Below are 19,871 nucleotides of genomic sequence, written 5' to 3'. Positions count from 1 at the left end.
TAAGGCGTTGGGTTCCCATGTGGTTGCCCCGGGTTCAAATCCCGTTCTAACCTCTGGTTCAGATTTGTTTCCGGTCTCTACTGCGCTTTGTAATTAGTCAATTGGTTGTCTCCTACCAGTTGGGGTGCTTGTAAACTACAATCACAGACAAAACTGTTGGGAAGGTTACTACTTTTGACGTCTTCTTTGCTTCTCTCCCCACCCCCTGATTCAATGTTGTGCCAAACTAAATGCTTTTCGTAGGAAACTGTAGTGTTACCTTCTAACATTAATAATGTTGTGCAAAACTAAATGCTTTTCGTAGGAAATTGTAGTGTTACCTTCCAACATTGAATAGGGGGGAGGGGGCTTAAAAACAGAAGGAGAAAGTGTTTTTTGCGCCTTAACAGAAGCGGGTTGAAATACAGCTCTGGTGGGGTTCATTTATATAACCTTCCCAACTACTTTTGTCTAGGATTGTAACTTGATAGCTAAGTGTACCTCCACTATAAAATTAGAAATTTTTTCGTTTTTTCGTGCGAAGGCCCCGCCGGCTAAGAGAAATGATGGGAACGAAAATGGCTGCGAAGATAACATTCATTCGTTTGTTCCCATGACCGCGCGGTTGAAACTACCACACAGTATGACGCAGAACTAATGATTGATTTCAAATCAATTTTGATCGAAATAGGGCCAAATATGGGGTATTTGTTCCCTTACCTCATTTTCTGTTGGCAAGGGCTAATTATTGAAGACACCTTTGTCACATTTCCTATTGTATTATTCCATTTTTTGCTTTATCACGAGCGGTTGTTCAGAATCTCACGAGTGCACCGAAGAACCGAAATTCCTTAAAAATAAAATGTTTGGAGAATACAACTGACAATGTGATCATTATTTTAGTCAGTCTGAGGTTTTAATAGAATCATCCCATTAGCAAAATGCACGCAGGGTACAGCGTTAATTCAGCAAAAAAAAAAAAAAAAAGCGGCATCCACCTCTCCTTATGCTTGTTCGTTTGTTTTTGTTTTTTGGGGATCCCCCCCCCCCCCCCCCCCCATCCCTGCTTGATCTACCCATTTGAATACTTTGCACTATGCTGGAGACATTTTCGAGTTTTCGACGAGTAGTAATTACTCGTCGAAAACTCGAAAATGTTCGTGCAAAAGAAAATCATTTTATTCAAGTAATATGGCACATCATTTCCGTAAGTAAGTTATAGCCACAAGATTGAGAAGTTTAGGTCTCTGACCTATTTTTGATAGAATTCACATAGGTTTCCCTTCGTCACGTTTTGGATTAAGATGTGATTTTCCTTACATTATATTACTTTTTATCCTTTTCGTATTCGAAGGCAGTGCGGGCGGATGCTGAAATGTTCTCTTCGCGTTACCTGACTTCTTGGTTGCGATTTACGAGTGAGAGGCAATTGTACAGACCTATGAAAACAAGCAAGTTTATCGTGTCTCCACAATGCAAACGTAAAGCAGTCATATGGGATCCTACGTAAATCCTGCCCTTGAAGTCTTATTTTTACAACTAATATGATGTACACAAGCAAACTATAATTGAGCTGTAATTGGTGTTTAATTTGATACTGTAACATTCCCGTTACGTGAAACAGTGTTGTAGAGTTTCAGAGGCGGATCCAGGATTTTTCTTAGGAGGGGTGCACCACTAAGGAAAGGCTTAGCTCGGGGAGACACGATAAACTTGCTTGTTTTAAAAGGTCTGTACAATTGCCACTCACTCGTAAACCGCAACCAAGAAGTCAGGTAAGGCGAAGAGAACCGTTTCGGCATCCGCCCGCACTCTCTTCGGATACGAAAAGGATAAAAAGTAATATAATGTAAGGAAAATCACACCTTTCAATAACACATTCCCATGACATTGTGGAAACTGGTTTTAAGCCATGCACCCCCGCTAGACTGTCCGGCTGTTAAAACTTTAAAGGATTTTTATGGTGGTACTCAACACAGTCACAGGGTTTGCGATGGAGTTATGTAATTGGTGTTTACGTGAGTTGACGCAATTTTTAGTCACCTGACCCAAAAAAGACAGACAAGCCAAGCGATGGTGTGCTCTTTCTCTAAGTATGAACAATGACCTACGTTCAAATAAGGTGTTCAGGCATTGAACTCAGTCGAGAATGCAAGTTGTGTAAAACATTAGGAATAATGTCAAATGAGGTACATTCGGCAGCTTTTGTTCAAACTCTCTGATCGAAGGCATTAACAATGACCACAACCATTGCTCCAACCCGTAAAGAATCTTTTTTGCTTCTTCTCGGCTGCATTCTTTGCTTTACGGATTCTCTTTTCGTCTTCTGAGTTAGAAGCAAGAGCCATATATCCTTGTTCCTATCCGCCAGCTTAATTAACTTTTGGCGTTACTTTATTCGTTCCTTACCATCTGTGACTAAAGCACGTGTATCTGCTGAGGCTCTTCAACTGCTTCTTACATACATACAACTTTATTTGGCAGTGCAGGTTACAGAAATGGACAAGACTTACTGAAGTCCTGATGTGGACCTGTGACTAAAACTAGATCCCCACTAAGGGATAAACAGACATTATACACCAATATTTCATGTACGGAAATTTTAATACAACTTCTTCTAGCAAATAAAAGTTTATAGTGTAAACTGCCAATAAACATTTAAAAAATTAAATGAAAATGGTGTTTTGTAAAATAAATAATCTTCACACTTTCTTGTTACACAATGTTACACAGCAGGAACCTCTGGCAAAAGTTATATTGCTCGAAGGAGTGCTTGTCTATCTTTTACAGTTTGAAGATTTGTACACCCAAGCCTTAACATAATCCGGAAGGAGGTTCCATGTTAAGGCAGCCCTGTTTTTGAAAGTAGACCTATCAACTTCTAATCTTGGACCAGGCCCCACCAGACGTAGAGAGTTCCTGAAGCTGTAGGTTGATTTTGCCTTGGTAATAAGGTTGTTTGTGAGTGAGTGAGTGAGTGAGAGTGAGTGAAGCTATTAGTCTCTCCCCTCTGGGCTTTTCAGGACTAATTTACAATATTTTTCGGGGACTTTAGCAAGACTGCTTATTACACAGTTTACAATTTTATTTTAGGAACTGAAAGATGCCCCCGTCCAGATAAGATCAGACCACAACACCGGGGACTACGTCCCCTACTCTTATCGAATATTGAGTGGGTTCTTTAACGTCCCATACTATTTAGTTTTCAACAAGGGTTATGAGACGGGACCTCCGGTTTACCTCCGAGAAGACTTGAAAGTCTAACCATTTGCAGATGTAATTACAAAGGCAGCACATTCTCCTCAGTCATTTAAAGACCCTGAGTGTTGCTCCGGCCGGAGTCGAACTCACGACCTCCCGCATGACAACCCGATGCTCAACCAACTGAGCCACCGGTGCGCAGTAATCTATTGTCTTATGCTGTTAAGCCGCAATTGTCCGCTCTTCATGTTAACAAACGAAGTTTTAATCAGCATTTTGAGGAATAGAAGAATCTTGTTTATTCCTTTCCCTTTTCCCTTGATTTTGTGGGATGCTCGGAGACCTTCACTTACTAGCCAACTTAACCTAGATCGATTTGAAATTTCCGAATATAAACTGATCACTGATAACCGAACCGTTTCTTGTGGTGGTGGAAAGGAAAGGAAAGGAAAGGAACTTTATTTAAGTGTCTAGTAGATTTAGCGCTGGAGCACTAATTGGGGACACTGTAAAGAGAAATTAACAATTAACACAGCAAGTCAAATGTTGGTTTTTGAGGAGAGGGGAAACCGTAGTACCCAGAGAAAACCTCTCGGTGCAGAGCAGAGAACCAACTGAACCAACTGAATTGCTTTGTATGTCAAACAGGAGCAAGGATGCCACAGTTGGTTAATGCGCGGCCTTGGTGCAAGAGGTCCTGAGTTCGATTCCCGGATTTCGCATCCTTGTTCCGACTTCTTTCCTTTCCGTATAGCTAAGTAGCTTTAAATACCCGTAGAACGGAGCACTGATGGAGAGGGGGGAGTAAAATGAGCGCACCGTCGACCTCAGGTTTGTCAGTTGAATTACTGTTACGAGTTATCGACGTTAAATACGGTTGCTTTACTTTACTTTACTTTATACCTGGGTGATATTAATATAAATACGCTTAGTAAAAGTAAAGTATCTAAGGATTGTTTGAATCTTATTAGATCTGAAGGTTTTAATCCCCATATTCTTGAGGCTACACGTGTAACTGAAACGTCTCAAACATGCACTGATCATATTCATTCGAATTTTGCCTCAGTTTGCGCCAGTGGTAGTGTTAATGTGGAAATTGCTGATCATCTGCCTGTATTTCCAGTTTTATATGATCCAGCTCAAAGTCCTTTTCCTGGTAGCATTGAATACAGCATTGGTAGCATTGAAAACTTTTAAGGCTGATTTAAGGGCGAAAAATTGGGAGTTAGTATGGGTAATCAAATAGTGACGAGTGAAATTAGGGAATAATTTCACGCGCGTTTTGTACAAACTCAAATAAAACAAACAAAACGCAGGTGCAATTATTCCCTAATTTCACGAGTATACCATTTGATTAGCTATGAATATCATGGGTGCCAAATTACTCCTTAATTTTCAAATCTGGACGCCATTATAGCACTGCAGGAAAGGTTGCCATGGCAACATTGTAATTGTAAATTAACGCTGAAATTTTGCGCCAAAAGGGAGTAAATTTACTTTAAATCTGAGTAAAACGAATTAATATATATTACTCTTTCATATATCCTTATCTAACGTATGGTTCCATACTGTGGGGTAACAATTATTATAGTGTCGTTTATGATGTGGTTAAACTCCAGAACAGGGTAATTCACTAGAATATTTAATGATGTACCTATTATGGATAATGTTACCCCGCACTATATCAATTAAGGCATTTTGAAATTTCCAGACATTGTTAAACTTCATACATGTCTCCTTTTCTTTACTGTCTTATGTGATTCCAAACCCTCTAATTTTACAATACCCCTTTTATCTGAACAATATAGCTATAATACTCGTAATGTCTCTTCATAACAACTCTATCTTCCCTCTTACATAACTAAGCTTTCTCCCACTATGATTGGACGATACTTTTGGAACTATCTTCCCCTTTTTATTCGCTTTAGGCCTACAAACAACTATTTACGACAACTCTTTTCAATCATCACTTATCCCAATTCTAAAGGTTAGATTGATTTAGTCTCTTTATCTACTTATGCCTTATATACTTGAATACATTGCTTTCGTATATATGTGTATGTGTTTTGACTAGTTGTATTTTATTTGCTGATTGTATATATGTCTATTTGTATTAGCATTTATTCTCTGTAACCACTTAATTAAGAATTCTTTACATTTTTTTCAACTATTAGGACAAAGTATTAGTTTACTATTTTTGCCCTTTTATCCTTATACTTAAATATTATTCTGTTTTTTTTTTTTTGTAAAATTTGTTTATTGTTTGAAGAAAAACAATTTAAAATTAAAATTAAAAATAAATTAAATCAAGTTGTTTACATTTTCTGTATTTACACCATAGTAAGCATGGTAAATCAGAACCAAAAGCCTCTTGATATAATAAGAAGAAATTAATGCGTTCAATATCCTTCACGAGCGCAGGGGAAAAGGAGCCCCAGACGTACAACAATATTGTACCAAATGCTAGGAATAATTGACTTGAAATAAATAGATTCCAAAGTGAGCTGAGGTAGAAATTTAATTCGTTTTAAACAGCAAGTTTCTGGTTAAATGAGCTACAAATGTTGATAACTTGTTGTCAATAGTCAATCCCAGGCAATTAGATGAATACTTGAACTCAATGGTGTTTGTGCCATATTTTTAAGGATGGTAGGGGACCAATAAATTAAAGTTCAATCCTGCCACTTCTGAGGTAGGATCTAATCCAGGAGAGAAGTTAAATAGAATTGCTTACCACTACCTTTGACCAAACTTAAATTCGGCAGCCTCTTTCTCAATTTTAGATTTGCCTTCCAATTCCTTACCTTTGGCATCCAGCTGGTTGGTCAAATAATTCTTGAACAACGAACTTGAAACCTGATTCACCAACTGAGGATCAGGGGTCCACGAAGGAGAACCAAAATATGCCGTAACCTCAGAAGCTTCTCTCGATGAAGACCCGCCGTTTTCTTCTTGCACAATCGAACTAGCATGCACCTCACTTGAGACGTCAGCAAATGGACTGCGAGAGTGAGAGAACAAAATAACTTGTTATACTCCTTAAAAACCCGAAAAAACCAATCATGTAAAACCGACTGAAGGGACACAGTTAAAGTGCCCCTGTGATAAAAAAAACTACTTCCCTTTTTCCTTCAGATTTTGAAAGTGTGTTTGCTTAACACCTGACTGGCAAAATTTTGAGCTTTGATTTTTATCCAAAGGCCAAAGGCACGGTCCGCCATTACTCACGTTCAAAACTGACCGATTGGACCTTAGACGGTTGGGTCCAGGAAAAAGTGACGTCAGAGGTTCACTAGCTTAAAATTTCAGCGTGTGAACGCAGCTTATTATATATGTAAAGCGTGAGTTTAAAAGTCTGAAAGCCCAAAACCCCCGTGCTGCATATTAATTCTGCGGCGTACACACGTATTGCATTCTTAAACTAGTGAGCCTTTGACGTCATTTTCTCCTCGATCCAGCTCTCTCAAGAACATAATGTTAGTAATGGCGGACCATTAAATAGGAAAATTACAGCTAAAATAAAGAGGTGTCTTTTTGAAATCAAGGCTTAAAACGTGGGTCACTTAGTGTTTTGTTAACATAGTTTTGAAATCCAAAGAAAAATATGAATTGATTTTTTTGGTCACAGGGTGCACTTTAAAACCTCCTAGAAAGAAATGAAATATCTACAAACGCGTTACAATTGGAATCAATTATGCCTCATCGATTAGAAATCCATTTTCAGGGTCGAAGATTTTGTCAAATGACTCGTCCTGAAGTTGAAAGGGGAAGAAAACTCTGACTTTTCCACAAAATAAAGAAAAATCCGGTAGTGTAAGGAAAGGAATTACTGTCTGCTAATGGGAAAGATTTGTTCAGACACTGAAAAAACATTGCAAAGATTTTGTTAAAAAACCCATTAAAACAAATAATATAGACTACTATTTTACTGAATTGCTGTCAACTTAATGCATGCATGTGTTCTTTTGACAGCCACTTTTTGTCAGTTTTTATATATGAGTCGATTTTCTCCTTAGTTTGTAAAACACGTCAGGTGAAAAATGAATGAAACAAATTTTATTAGATTATGGACCGACTTTCCCGACTGCTGGGACATTACCCGGCGACCATTGCCAATGTTGTGTTTGGACCACAAAGTGTAAACACTTCACTGAATTTTACATGGTGTTACGCACTTGCCACGCATGACTGCTTCAATTGGCAAAACTTTTGTAGGGCTATTGGCCAACTTTAACAAAGGACATCCCAATACAAATGATACCAGTTTAGAGCTCTCTCTCTCATGCAAGGCGGTTCAAGGTGAGATTAATTTTTTAAGGAGAATATCGTGAAACGGTTTTTTTCATGACATAACTGCCAATGGAGTTAAAGGCTAAAAACCCTGGGGAATGCTTTTATAAATGACATGACAAAAATGCACCACCCGTGTAAACGATAAGACCATAAAAGCTTTAACAGGTAGAAACCTGCTGGGAGATCTTCAGAAATAGCGCAACTGTTGTTCTGCAGAGCCTATCGATGTCGAAATTCTCGATTTTATATAGTGGATATCAATTCTTGGTCCGAATTAAAAAAATGCATACACCTTTCTTTTACGTCTATTAGTCAGTTGGTTTCCTGAAGCTTTTACCCCCACGACAATTCAGGTTCCAATGGTTTCAACATGGTTTACAAACAAACACTGTCCATGCAATGTTTAATGATCTGGAAATCAACAACTTTTAAAATTCCAAATATGGATAAAGCTGTCGAATAGCTTTCTGATTGGATGAAATTAAGACGCTTTTCGACCCTGTACAACCTATGAAGTCATTAGTGAAGAAGGCAATTACCCAGGCTACTGCCCGAGTTTGCTGCGGGTGGTCCTGCCGTAGACAAACTTGAAGTGATTTAAAATTCTGATATAGCTCTTAACTGGTAAATGTAAGAGGAAAATATCTAAAGATTTCGGTTTCTGTTGGGTCGTCTAACGACGACTTTATCTCATGTGAGATGAAATTTACTGTGCTTCTAATTCTGTGCTTGGCGTGGTTGTCCCAGGCGTCCCCGATTTCGCGTAAGTGCGCTTTTATTTTCAATATTTGTAGTTAAGATCAGAGATCGAACTCAAAACAAGTTGGTCGCCATTCATGGTGGCCATAATCGCGATGCTTTTCATCTAAAAATGAACGTTAACTTGTTTTGAGTGATCAAATGGCTAAATGACAGCGAATTCTAATTTCTTGAGGGACTGTTTGTACTCCGCGTTAACCGAGTGGAGTTCTTGATTCAATTAGTCGTGATTGTTGAAATCATTAAATATGCAACTTGCCTTAATCAAGAAAAGAAGTTGATATAAGGTAAATTGAAAACGTTAAAGCACTTTCACAGTGACGATAATTTTATATATGATATATCAACAGCGCATCCGCGAGAACTCTGGAGAGTCCTAACATGGGCATTTCGCTTTTAATGGGTAATTTTTTCAAAGACACACCTCGGACCTCAGTAAATGTAATTCCTGGACTGACCAGTGACTTTTCTTTGTAATTTCGTAGGTCCGTACCACATCATTTTGGGGTAAAATGCTTTAAACATTTTGATATACTGGCCATGGCCAATTTTCGAAAAAAATTACCACATCAATTGAGTGTTTTACTACAAACTGTCCCCTACAGCGATGTTTAAACTTCCGATAAATAAGGCTTAAATTTACGTGTTCGCAGCCAGCCTGAGGATAAATTCACAGACAAACGTCAATCACTTTTTGGTTCCTGATCATTTTCGATTTGATTCAACAAGCTGGTTAACAGTACCTGACACAGCATAGCATTAATGCATCACCTTTGATCCAAGATACTACGGGTCAGCGTGTCTGAAACAATCGAGTTATGACATTACGATAAAAGTGCTTCCCTTTTTTTCCATCTCCCACGTTCTTTCATTGACTTCATTGAGAGAATATCAGCGTATTGGAGCTCTAGTCAAGCTTCAAAAAAGTCTTCCACTTAAGAGTATTCTACTAAGCTCTCAGTTACTCCCTCTGGAGTTTTCAGTTCTAATAAAGCAACTTTATGATCAAGCATGCAAGGAAAAAATGCCCTATCTTTCGCTGACGAAGTGCATTCGGACCGTGAATAAACTGTAGTCAGCCCATTCGACGCGAATTTCAAAATCATGCTCCTATTCCAAGTTAAGACAAATGTCCGTAATAGGCTGCGTAGCAAGCGTTTTTTTTGGGGGAACATGTAAGATTTTCGATGTTTTGGCCCAAACAACGCGCGTATCCCCCAAAGAAACGATTGTTACTAACGATAAATGTTTAATGTTCGAACCGCTTGCTTTGGTTACACTCTTTAAAACGATTGACTTTTTCTTTTTTTCAACTGTAAGCTGGCATCAATGTTTCTGTTTTTGATCGTAATCTACATGGTCGATTACTTCACACGTCTAGGAACGAGAGAGAAACGAGAAGCAGACGACTTAGAAGCTGACAAGGAAGGTAATTAATTCATTGAGCCATCCATATTAATCTAGGAATGCCCCAGTAATGTATGAGAGCATTTGCCTCCAAACAAAGTCAGTGATGTTTAGGATGTGTTTGTAATTCTCTAATCTGCTCTGAGGGATTCTTCTATGGGATGTCGACTGTTTCCCCGTTTTCGTTTACCGACATATCTTGATCTTAATTATTTAGATGCGCTTATTGCGCGCATGATTAATCGAATTCATTCATTTTAATTAATTTTAAGATGAACAGAGCATACTCTGCAACATTTCTTAAATCATGTACTTTCCCTCACCCCCAAAATTATTATTATCACTATTATTATTATTATTATTATTATTATTATTATTATTATTATTATTACTCTCCAATACTACAACTCATCGAAAGCGCATCGCTGTGTTGTTACTCACTTTGAGATACTTAAATATTTGAAGCTTCAGTTGTTGAAATATTTGATTAAGTAGTAAGTTCCATCGTAAGGTAGTTCTTGGGTAAAAAGACGTGTATTGTTAAAAGTTATTTATCTATTTATGTTTTTTCAAACAGTGCTTCTCAGGACTACATTCACCCGGACGATCGTACTTTACTTAAATATGACCATTTACTTTCTTACTCAGTAACCACATTTGTTAACTGTTAAATATTGCTCTCCTTTTCTGCAGTTAGAACAATAATTTCTGCTATAGTCGATGCAATCTTGGATGGAGATAAGACTCGTCGTTCGGAAATCCCAGGTAATCGTATAATCACATGCATGACTACGCATTTCAAAGTTAAAGCTTCTTTTCGACTTGAAACCATAATTTTCCTCAGGATTAAATTGTAGTGATTTTTGCTTGCTTGCAAAATGGCTAGCTACTACACGGACAATTTGCCGAATTAAATGAAAGTCCTGTCCTGTGTGCAGAATAATGTGCTTGAAACATAAAGTTTAACATTTCTGCTATCTCGTGCAATACGTATGTATAAAACAATAGATTTATTAAGAAAAAGTCTTTTTTTCAATAGACGTCGTTGATTTTATTTTCACAACATAAATTTAAAACAGCTCAGTACTGATTTGTCCGAGTCTGCCGTTTTTTAGATGACGAAGAAGATGAAAATACAATTTCATCCAAGAAAGTAAGCAACTTGATTCCTGAATCAGGAAACGTAGAATCTTCGAATGGATATAGCGCCAAGAAAAGAAGAAGCTTTATTCCAACAGAAAATAATTTAGAAGGAGGCGTTATTTCAGAAAGTGAGGATAAAGAAACCAAAGAAAATTCTGGTGAAGAATCTTTAGTGGCTTCAGGAAACTCCCAAGATTCTAAGAAGGTTTATAAACCTGAAGGAAGTGGCGCCGAGCCAGGTACCATTTATTTACAATGTCTATTCCTTGACATTCGACACTTGTTTAAAATTCTTCCAACTATGAAAAATAACCGCAAAAAACAAACGGCATTTGGACGGCTCTTGGCATATTCTTAATTAAAAGCTAAGAAAAAAAAAATGAAATTAGCACATATATACATGTAAGAAGTTTAAAATTTATGTCCAAAATTATGACAATTTGCAGGGGTAATAAAAGGGAAAAGCTATTTCAATTAATCTGTCAGGAGATATTTGCTTGAGAAAAACCAGCCCCGATTCTTTTAAATAATTCCACGAAACTCGCGTGGATAACTTTTAAAAGAAGTGTTACGCAATAACAAGAAAGCAATGACCCTGTGGGGGAGGTGGTTCAAATGCGCCACACAAATGTTCCACCAAATGAATGATGACATTTCTTAAATGTTCCTATATTTGAACATTTCATACATTCTTTATCATTCTTTCATTCATCTCTTACGATATATAAGTGGAACTCAAAAGTGACCAGCCACATGGCTTGGTAGCTTAGTTGGTAGGGCAAAGCAGCGCACTCGCGTAGTCATGGGTTCGAGTCTCATTCAAGCATGTGTCTTCGCAACTGCTTAAGGTAAAGAATTAAGCAATCGGATCGAAACGCTGTCGATGCAAAGGTGTGGAAAAAGCATGTAATCATGACTTGAATGCACCATATACCTTATCACGCATTTCTCTCTTTTTCATAAAGAAAATTCCACGAGAAGTGATACTCCAAGAATATTTAAGCCAGAGGATGACGAATCGTCAGTTGCGTCGGAAATGTCGCAATCCACAGAATCGAGTCAATCCTCAAACGCTGTAGCTACGAGTGGATCTGGAGAGAGCAGCGCAATTTACGGAATTGAGGACAAGGAAAAAACGGAGCCTGATGATGAATCATCCGGTCAGGAGATTAAAAGAAATTATATCCCCACAGAAGTGTTTGAGAAAGGTAAGAACATGATTCATCTCTGTTCTACACAGCTAAAAGTTCTTAAAAAAAAACTCATAAACGCAGAGACTTAGGCAGCCATTTTGGTGCAATTTTTGCATCTCTGGATAAATGTTAACAACCGAATTTATTTAACGAGGATAAAAAGTAACAGTGCAACTGCTCTTGAGGCCCTCTTGCGATACAACTATAAAATAAATGGACTAAACAGATTAAGAAAATAACACAAACAGCGGTGATAAACATTGTATTCCAACGCATTTTTATAAAACTTGACGTTTCGTATGCTAGTCAGCACACATTTTCAAAAGTGACCGTTACAATTTTTAAAAACTATATATATATCGTAAACAATAGGGGTCTGGAACCTAGACTGAGAAAAATGATCTGCAGCAGTGCGTGTCTAAACATAATGAAAAGTAATAGCTAAAACAGCAATAACTTCTCACTACTAATATTTACATTAAGGGAAGGCTTTAGCTCTTGAATGAACAAAGTCTCTTTAACTTTACAGTGAAAGTTTTTCAGGTCGCTAAAATGTCATAGTGTTACCTTTTAATGTCGTTGGCTGTGGTTTTCCCATGATCAGCAATGTCTGATGTATTGTAACTTTTTGATAGGGCCTTGATATGTTCTGTTTTTCTGTCGTGGAGTCTTCGATTTGTTTTGCCAATGTAGAAATCATCGCAGTTCCAGCAGACAGCTTTATAGACGACCTTGGACCTCTGAGATCGGTTCAAGCGATCTTTGTATGGAAAAACAGACTTAAAGAGTCAAATACTTAAAATTCTCGTTAAAACTAATATCAAACTGAGCTGCTGTCAATCCTCCCATAAAATCGTTTAGAACTTTTTGGTGACAGCGCCTTTATTACATCTGCATGCTCGTAAGGTTACGGAACTTCATACCACGTGGCATTAGAAACTCGACTTATCTCCTGTTTTAAAATGAAATGACGTTTTTTTTAGGTGGGCTTTCCATATTTAGTTTTACATGTTTTACATATATTTAACATTTCACTGACATTTGTGTGAAGCACAGTTGAACGATCAAGACGAGAATGTTTTTTTTTCGGCAGAACGTTTTACTGGAGATGACGATAATGATGATGATGATGATGATGATGAAGAGATGGATGGTTCTGGATCCACATCGGAATCTGGTGAAGCAGAGGATGCAGAAGAGTCTGGAGATTCTAGCCAAGGAGAATCAGACGAACACAAAAACAAAGGTTCTCTCAAATTATCAAAAGATTCCAAGTATTCTGACGTCGAAACTTCGGCATCGGGCGTGTCCTGAGAGTCTTGTTATTCGGATGAATCTGGAGAAAGTGGAGTATCCGTGTTGTCCGTGGATTTTGATGATTCTGGGGAGACTAGTTACTTGGAAGAATCAGGAGAAAGTGGAGAATCTGGTATTGCTGAATCCTCTGGAGAGTCCGGGGAGAGTGGGGATGCTGAATCTGAAGTAATGAAGAGGAGTAAAATATCAAAAGAAAGCGAAGGTATGATATATGCTATAGCCCTCAATAGTGAATGTATCTGAGCAAAACTAAATCGTATTTTTCCCTGACCACCATTCGAGTAAGAGTAGAGTTCAATTTCCAAACGAATCTTGTTCAGTCTCTTCCAAAGTTCTGTCTTTCGACCCTTCCTCATCGCTGCCCTGTGCAAAATCAAAAACAAATCTATACCTCTGGCCCTAATAACATTTACTTTGCGACAACTTCTGACTAAATTGCAAAAAACCAGACCGTTAAGCAAGGAGGCGAATTGGGATTTCGGACCCTTTTAATAACAACTTATACCAGGAGTTTAAGGATGTGGCTCTAAAAAGGAATCGTGAACCTTTAGTAGACCTGCTTACCAGCAGAATTACTGTAGTATAGTAGTGTGTACTTGATCCCTAAATCGCTCTGGATTATTGAAAACATTCTTTACAGTTTCCTTTGTTTGGTTTTCTGGTGTCAAGTTGAAGAAACTTTTACAAAGATTCTGACATTTAAACGATTTACAGAATGATTTACTGTCTCATAGCATAGCGTAAACTCCCTTAGTTATACTAGGATTAGGACACCGGAATCATCAAAATGCTATTTATGGACAAGAACAATCGAATATTAAGAAAGAAAAGTTATGGTAATGATGGAGGGATGCGTGCCAGGTTACTCTCTTGGGCCTGGAGCCGTTCCCTCGGTAATGTTTGTTATTCGTGTTGTTCAAAAAGCTAAAGGAGAGGAAGAAGTTAGCGACGAGAGCAGCGCATCTGGAGAATCTAGCGCATCTGGAGAATCTGGAGACTGGGGAGATAGTGGTGCATCCGGGATATCCGGCTTTTCCGGCGATTTTGAAGAGTCGGGTGAATCCGGGGCCTTTGAGGAATCGGGCGAATCAAGCGAAGCCTGGGACGAGGAAATTAGCAAGAGGGATGAAATCCCAAAAGAGAAAGGTGAATAACATGGTTATCCATTAATTGCTTAAGTAATATTTTGGGAATTTTGTACCTAATTAAGTGTCCGGAAAAAAGACGGGCTGTTGAAAAGAAACACTTATCCTTTTCCAGTTACAGTGCTGTGTAGGTGAGCCGCAATGTACTATAGGATTTGTTGACATCTTGAAATCATGCATCTGTTGTGATTGAAAACGAGTTCATTTTCAAGTAAATCCTGTTTCTAAGTTTCTGTGAATCAGAAGAACCTACGATCGACCTTTTTTTAATTTAATCCTTTTGATGAATGAACATCTTTGCAAGTTCTATTTAAAAAGAGCGTAATACAACTTAAAAGCTAAAAGCACTTCTTAAAAGCTCATGTATGTAAATGTAAAGCAAAATATAGCACATGATTACCTGCACTTTCTCTTTAGAAAGCAGTGAAAACGATGTATCCAGTGGTTCAGGTGAATTCATCGAATCAGGAGAAACCGATGAATCGGGAGAATCCGGCTCAGCTGCTTCAGGAGAATCCGCGGGAGGGTCTGAGGATTTCACTTCATCAGGAGAATCCGGAGATTACGAGGAGACAGGCGATTCTGATAAACGAAGCGATAGCTCTCTGTTCAAAAGGAGCCAGATACCCTCGGAAAGGCAAAACGGTAATCATGGTATCGTAGGTAAAGGTTCACACTGCAATCAGGATGACAATCAGGCCCCAGTCGTTCGAAGGGTGGATAGCGCTATCCGATGGATAAATCACTTTATTATATACGCACCGAGATTTACACTCGAAAAAAGATCGAGATAAAAATAGTCTCTTTGCTCTAGAGAAGCCAGCTGATTGGTCATACGATTTTTTTCACTTGTGAAAAACGAGGTATCGACGCTCTGATTGGCTATATCTATACTTTTGTTCACGATCGGTGCTTTGATAGCCTCTCGATTAACACTTACCTCGTTAACTTTATGATCTCTGTACTTATATAATAAACAAATTACTTCATGATTGGCTCGCTTGTACGATTTTTATTACTCACTCGTTGTGAAGAATCGTTAAACTCACTCGTTCGCTTCGCTCACTCGTTCGTTTACGCGATCCTTCACAACTCGTGAATAAAAATCTTACGCACTCACCAACCATGAAGTAATCTATATAGATTTATATCCACTGTATTACTCAATTGGTTTTGCTAGTGTTTATCCGGTGGATAGCGTTATACACCTTTTGAAAAACCAAGGCCTGACAAACAGAGGATATTACACAGCGGCGCCATGATATCAATTATATTTCGAGTGGTAAAAACAATATTTTATGAACGAGCGCAGCGAGTGAGTAAAATATTGTTTTTAACACGAGAAAATAATATTAATATCTTCAAGCCACGGTGTAATTTTCTTTTTATTATATAGACAGGAGAATTTTACTCACCATTTTTCTTTCTAACACCGAACACAAACTTTATCGCAAATTCTTGCAGCTCGGCGGCAGGAATTTCTTAAATTTTCGCATTTCTTTTTCACTTGAATACGAAATTTTATTCTTCGTGTTAGCATTTTCTTGTTTCTCAGACAAGGATTTTAATTGTCTTAATTCAGCCTCAGAGAACTTCACGAATCTTTTCACTGACTGTTTGCACAATGCGGGAAATGGCGTCATCAATATCCTCACCAGTTAGTGAGGGTATGGAAAATACGCCACTCGGGTCCCAGATGTAGTTTCATATGAATTTTATGAGTGGTATATTTTCCAGTAAAACTCTTCCGGCTATTTAATAAATCATTTTATTGCTCTCTGGTTTTGAGAATTATGAATGTGTTGCTCATGTCTAGTGTCTTCGTCATGCAGGAGTGATCCAAAGCTATCGCTAAAGTCCCTTAACCTACTCTATAGACACTACACAGGAGCATTGTCATTTAAAGCTGCATTCGTAATTCTCCATTTGCGAGCCCACAAAATAACAAAAGTCAGTCGCAGCGAGCAGTGGCTATATATTAATGATATTATTATTATTATTATTACTATTATTATTATTATTATTATTATTATATTCTCATATGTTAATATCAGCGTTGCACAGGACAAAAGCAGGAGAACACAAATGTATACGTAAATTAAAAGAAGAAACAATATGATTTTTTGCCAAAGATCAGCAAACATGTCTCATTGAGGGTCAGACTTGACTTGTTACAAACGATCTTTCCTTCTGTCCTTAGGGGATGTTTACATGCGAAAACTTGCACCGGCGCCAGTTTTATACCGGGGTGACTTTTTGATACCGCGTTTACATGATGACGAGGTGAATTCGTATCGTGTTTACCTGAAGGGACACCACATATCGATACAATACAAGCGTGAATCCAAATTGCAAATTAGCGTCTGTCAGGAAAAGTACGCATGTGCTACCCGTTCCAGCCCACCGGGAGGCCGATTTCACAAGTGAACGAGTGGTCGTTCCTCTTTTACATGATACCGTTGCGACATTTCGCTCCGGTGCAGCAACTGGGGTGAACTCGCACTAGTATGAGTCGCCCCAGCGTGACTTTTTTCGGTGATATCATGTAAACAAATACAGAGCTAAGCGAGGAAACCGCCTCGGTATCATGTAAAGACCCCCTTAGTGCAAATAATCCGTCCTTCTCTTTTGGCGAAAAAGATGAAACTTAGGGCGAAGTTAGCCCTTTCAATAAGCTCGGAACATAGATCAAGTGGAACTTGGGAAACAAGAGCCAAAAAACAGAAGACCTCCGTCCATGGTCCAAAAATTGGAAGATATTTTAGCACTTGCGTTTGACCAAAATCTAAACGAGTTCATTTCGTGAGCAGATTACCCAACTCTTTTGAACTGTAAAAAAACCTACTGTCGCTATCACCTTGTGTATTACATAAAGTAAAAGCGCATTCGATTCTGATTTTTTTTACAGATGATAAAGAAACTTTAAAGGTGTCGGGCGCACCCTCTGGAGACAACCAGGTACAAGAAGTTGAACAATCGGCTGAATCTGGAGATGGCGCTAAATCTGACCAATCAAAGAAAACTCAAGATTCCACGCAGCCTTTGGATAAGGAGACTGACCAATCCGGAGATGACCCAGGCGAGTCTGAAGAGAGTGGAGAATCAGCTGAATCTGGGAGCAGGCAAATTGGAAAACGGGATGAAATTGCAAGAGACAATAGCAAAAGACTTGAAGGTGCGATTTTACATCCGCTTTGGTCATAAGAGATTTGAAAGAAATATCTCACGGTAACTCATTACAAGAAGTATCAGCTGCACTGCTGAAACCGGCTTTTTGTGGTATGGAACAAGTTTTTTTCTAGGGGATGCCACTCCGTCATTTTCGTCAAGTTTATGTCCCAGTGCATGGCCGCCTGCTGTCTAACATTGACAACAAACGCGAAGTCCAATCTCCATACATTCACTGTATGCTTTTTAAACAGACGTGAATCGGTCCTTATAGGTTTCGATATTGGTTTCAGGTGCTTCTGAACAGTCAGGCATGAGTGTATCACCAAAGAGTTCTGACGAAAAAGGAGCATATGGCGAATCCAGCGGGTCTGGTGAATTCGGCGAATCCTCAGGTGGATCCGACGAATCGAGTGAAGGAGAGTTATCAAAGAGAAGCGAAATACCAAAAGAATCCAAAACAGATGGTAAAGTAGCATACGAAATTTGGGCATTTAGAAAAGTTGCTGTGAATAACATATCAAATAATTCATTCTAAAATCAAGGCGTCTCTTATTGAGATAGTTAGATCATCGCTTCTGGTTACGAGCGTTACTTTAAGCAGTAACTATATACCATATTCGTATTCTCAGTATTGGACTGGAATTAGCTTGCATTGGAAGGTAATGCGGGAGAATCTTTTCAATGCAAATACGTCTTAATATATTCCCCCGCATTAGCCTCAATTGCAAGCTAGTTCCAGTCCAATACTGAGAATAAGAATGTGGTCTATTGGTATGGCACTGCACTGGTGTCCCAGAGGTCATGGTTGGTTCAGATCGCGTTCAATCCGCCATGGAGTTCCACCTTTCCTTTCGTCACTGCTAAAGTGACGTTCGTGAGCTGGGATAATCCGGATCTATAAATACGTGACATACTGGGCAGTGCGTACTTATTCAAAGTTAGAGAAAAAGATGGTAGTCCCCCAGATACTTGATTACAGAGTGATTGAACCGTCAAATGTCTGGAATTTCATTTGAACTTAGTTGAGTAATATTACCGTGCACCGATAGCTCAGTAGACCTTATTCACGATGCCGACATGTTGGATTTGCTATTATCATGCAAATTAGCTACACTCTTCTGAGGGGGTAAACAACACAGGCTCGAGTGGTTATAACGAACATCTTAGCCACACAGATGATTTGCTTCACGTTCACGGAATGTTTATCACCTAAGCGGTAAAATACAATAATTACACAAGTTACTTCGGCGTTTTTTTTAGCGAAAAATGAGCAGATAGCGAAGTAGAAAGTCAAAATGTCAAAGGCAATCAAAAGATATAAAATTGTTATAAAAGGTACTTAATTCTAAATACTAAAATGGACTTTTTGCAATGTTATTTCAATATTTCGACGAGTCGATTTTCCGCAATTTGCCGTTTTTCCAATGTTTGCCCCCAGCATAACACATGGCTAATTTGCATGACAATTTGCAAACCAACATGGCGGCTATCGTGATTAAGGCCTGTTGGCTGAGCACGGGCTGCCACGCGGGGGGCCATGAGTTAGACTCCGTCCGTTCCAACACTCAGGCTCTTAAAATAACTGGGGAGAAAGAGCTGCCTGTGTAATTATATCCTCAAATGGTTCGACTTTCAAGTCTTCTCGGACCGAACACACTATAACTAAAGTTTCCGTTATACATATTCCTTTAGATAAAGACTCGCCAAAGCCAGCGGATTCAAGCCTCAGTGAAAAAAGGGAATCAAGTGGAAGTGGCGAAACTGATATACAACAGGATTCTGTTGTGAGCAATGCATTAACCGAGTCTGAAAAGACCGAACAATCTGGAGAGAGCAGTGCATCTGGCGAAAATGAAGACTCTGAGGAAAGTGGTGAATCGGGCGTAAGTGGAGAGTCTGGGGAGAGGGGGGAATCTGGGGAAAGGGGAGAGTCTGGGGAGAGTGGTGAATCAGGCGAAAGTGGAGAGTCTGGGGAGAGTGGTGAATCGGGGGACAGCGGAGAATCTGGAGAAAGTGGTGAATCAGCTGACTCAGAGGATGCAATGTTTTCTAAAAGAAACGAGATACCTAAGGAGCGATATGGTTAGTAAGCGGCGTTTCTTAATTAACAGTAAAGTTAACGAGATCGTTTGTGCGATCAAAGCGCTCAGAGGGTTTGTTTTCGTGTTACTTTGTACTCGCTACCCACCTAGATCTATTCTTCGTCCCAAGAGAGGTAAAGATCTTTTAAGCAGTTTCTGTGGTTCTCCCCCTGCTTTTTTTC

At 38.8% G+C, this 19,871-nt stretch overlaps 1 pseudogene; it reads left to right on the top strand.

Annotated features, from left to right (window-relative positions):
- Positions 1-8,024: 8,024 nt before the first annotated feature.
- Positions 8,025-19,871, top strand: part of LOC138041946 (dentin sialophosphoprotein-like) — a 20,570-nt pseudogene continuing 8,723 nt past the window's right edge.

This window comes from Montipora capricornis, chromosome 3 (assembly GCF_036669925.1).
Source record: "Montipora capricornis isolate CH-2021 chromosome 3, ASM3666992v2, whole genome shotgun sequence".
NCBI lineage: Eukaryota > Metazoa > Cnidaria > Anthozoa > Scleractinia > Acroporidae > Montipora > Montipora capricornis.
The sequence above is the reverse complement of the archived record's forward strand: the minus strand, read 5'-3'. Positions and strand labels throughout refer to the sequence as shown.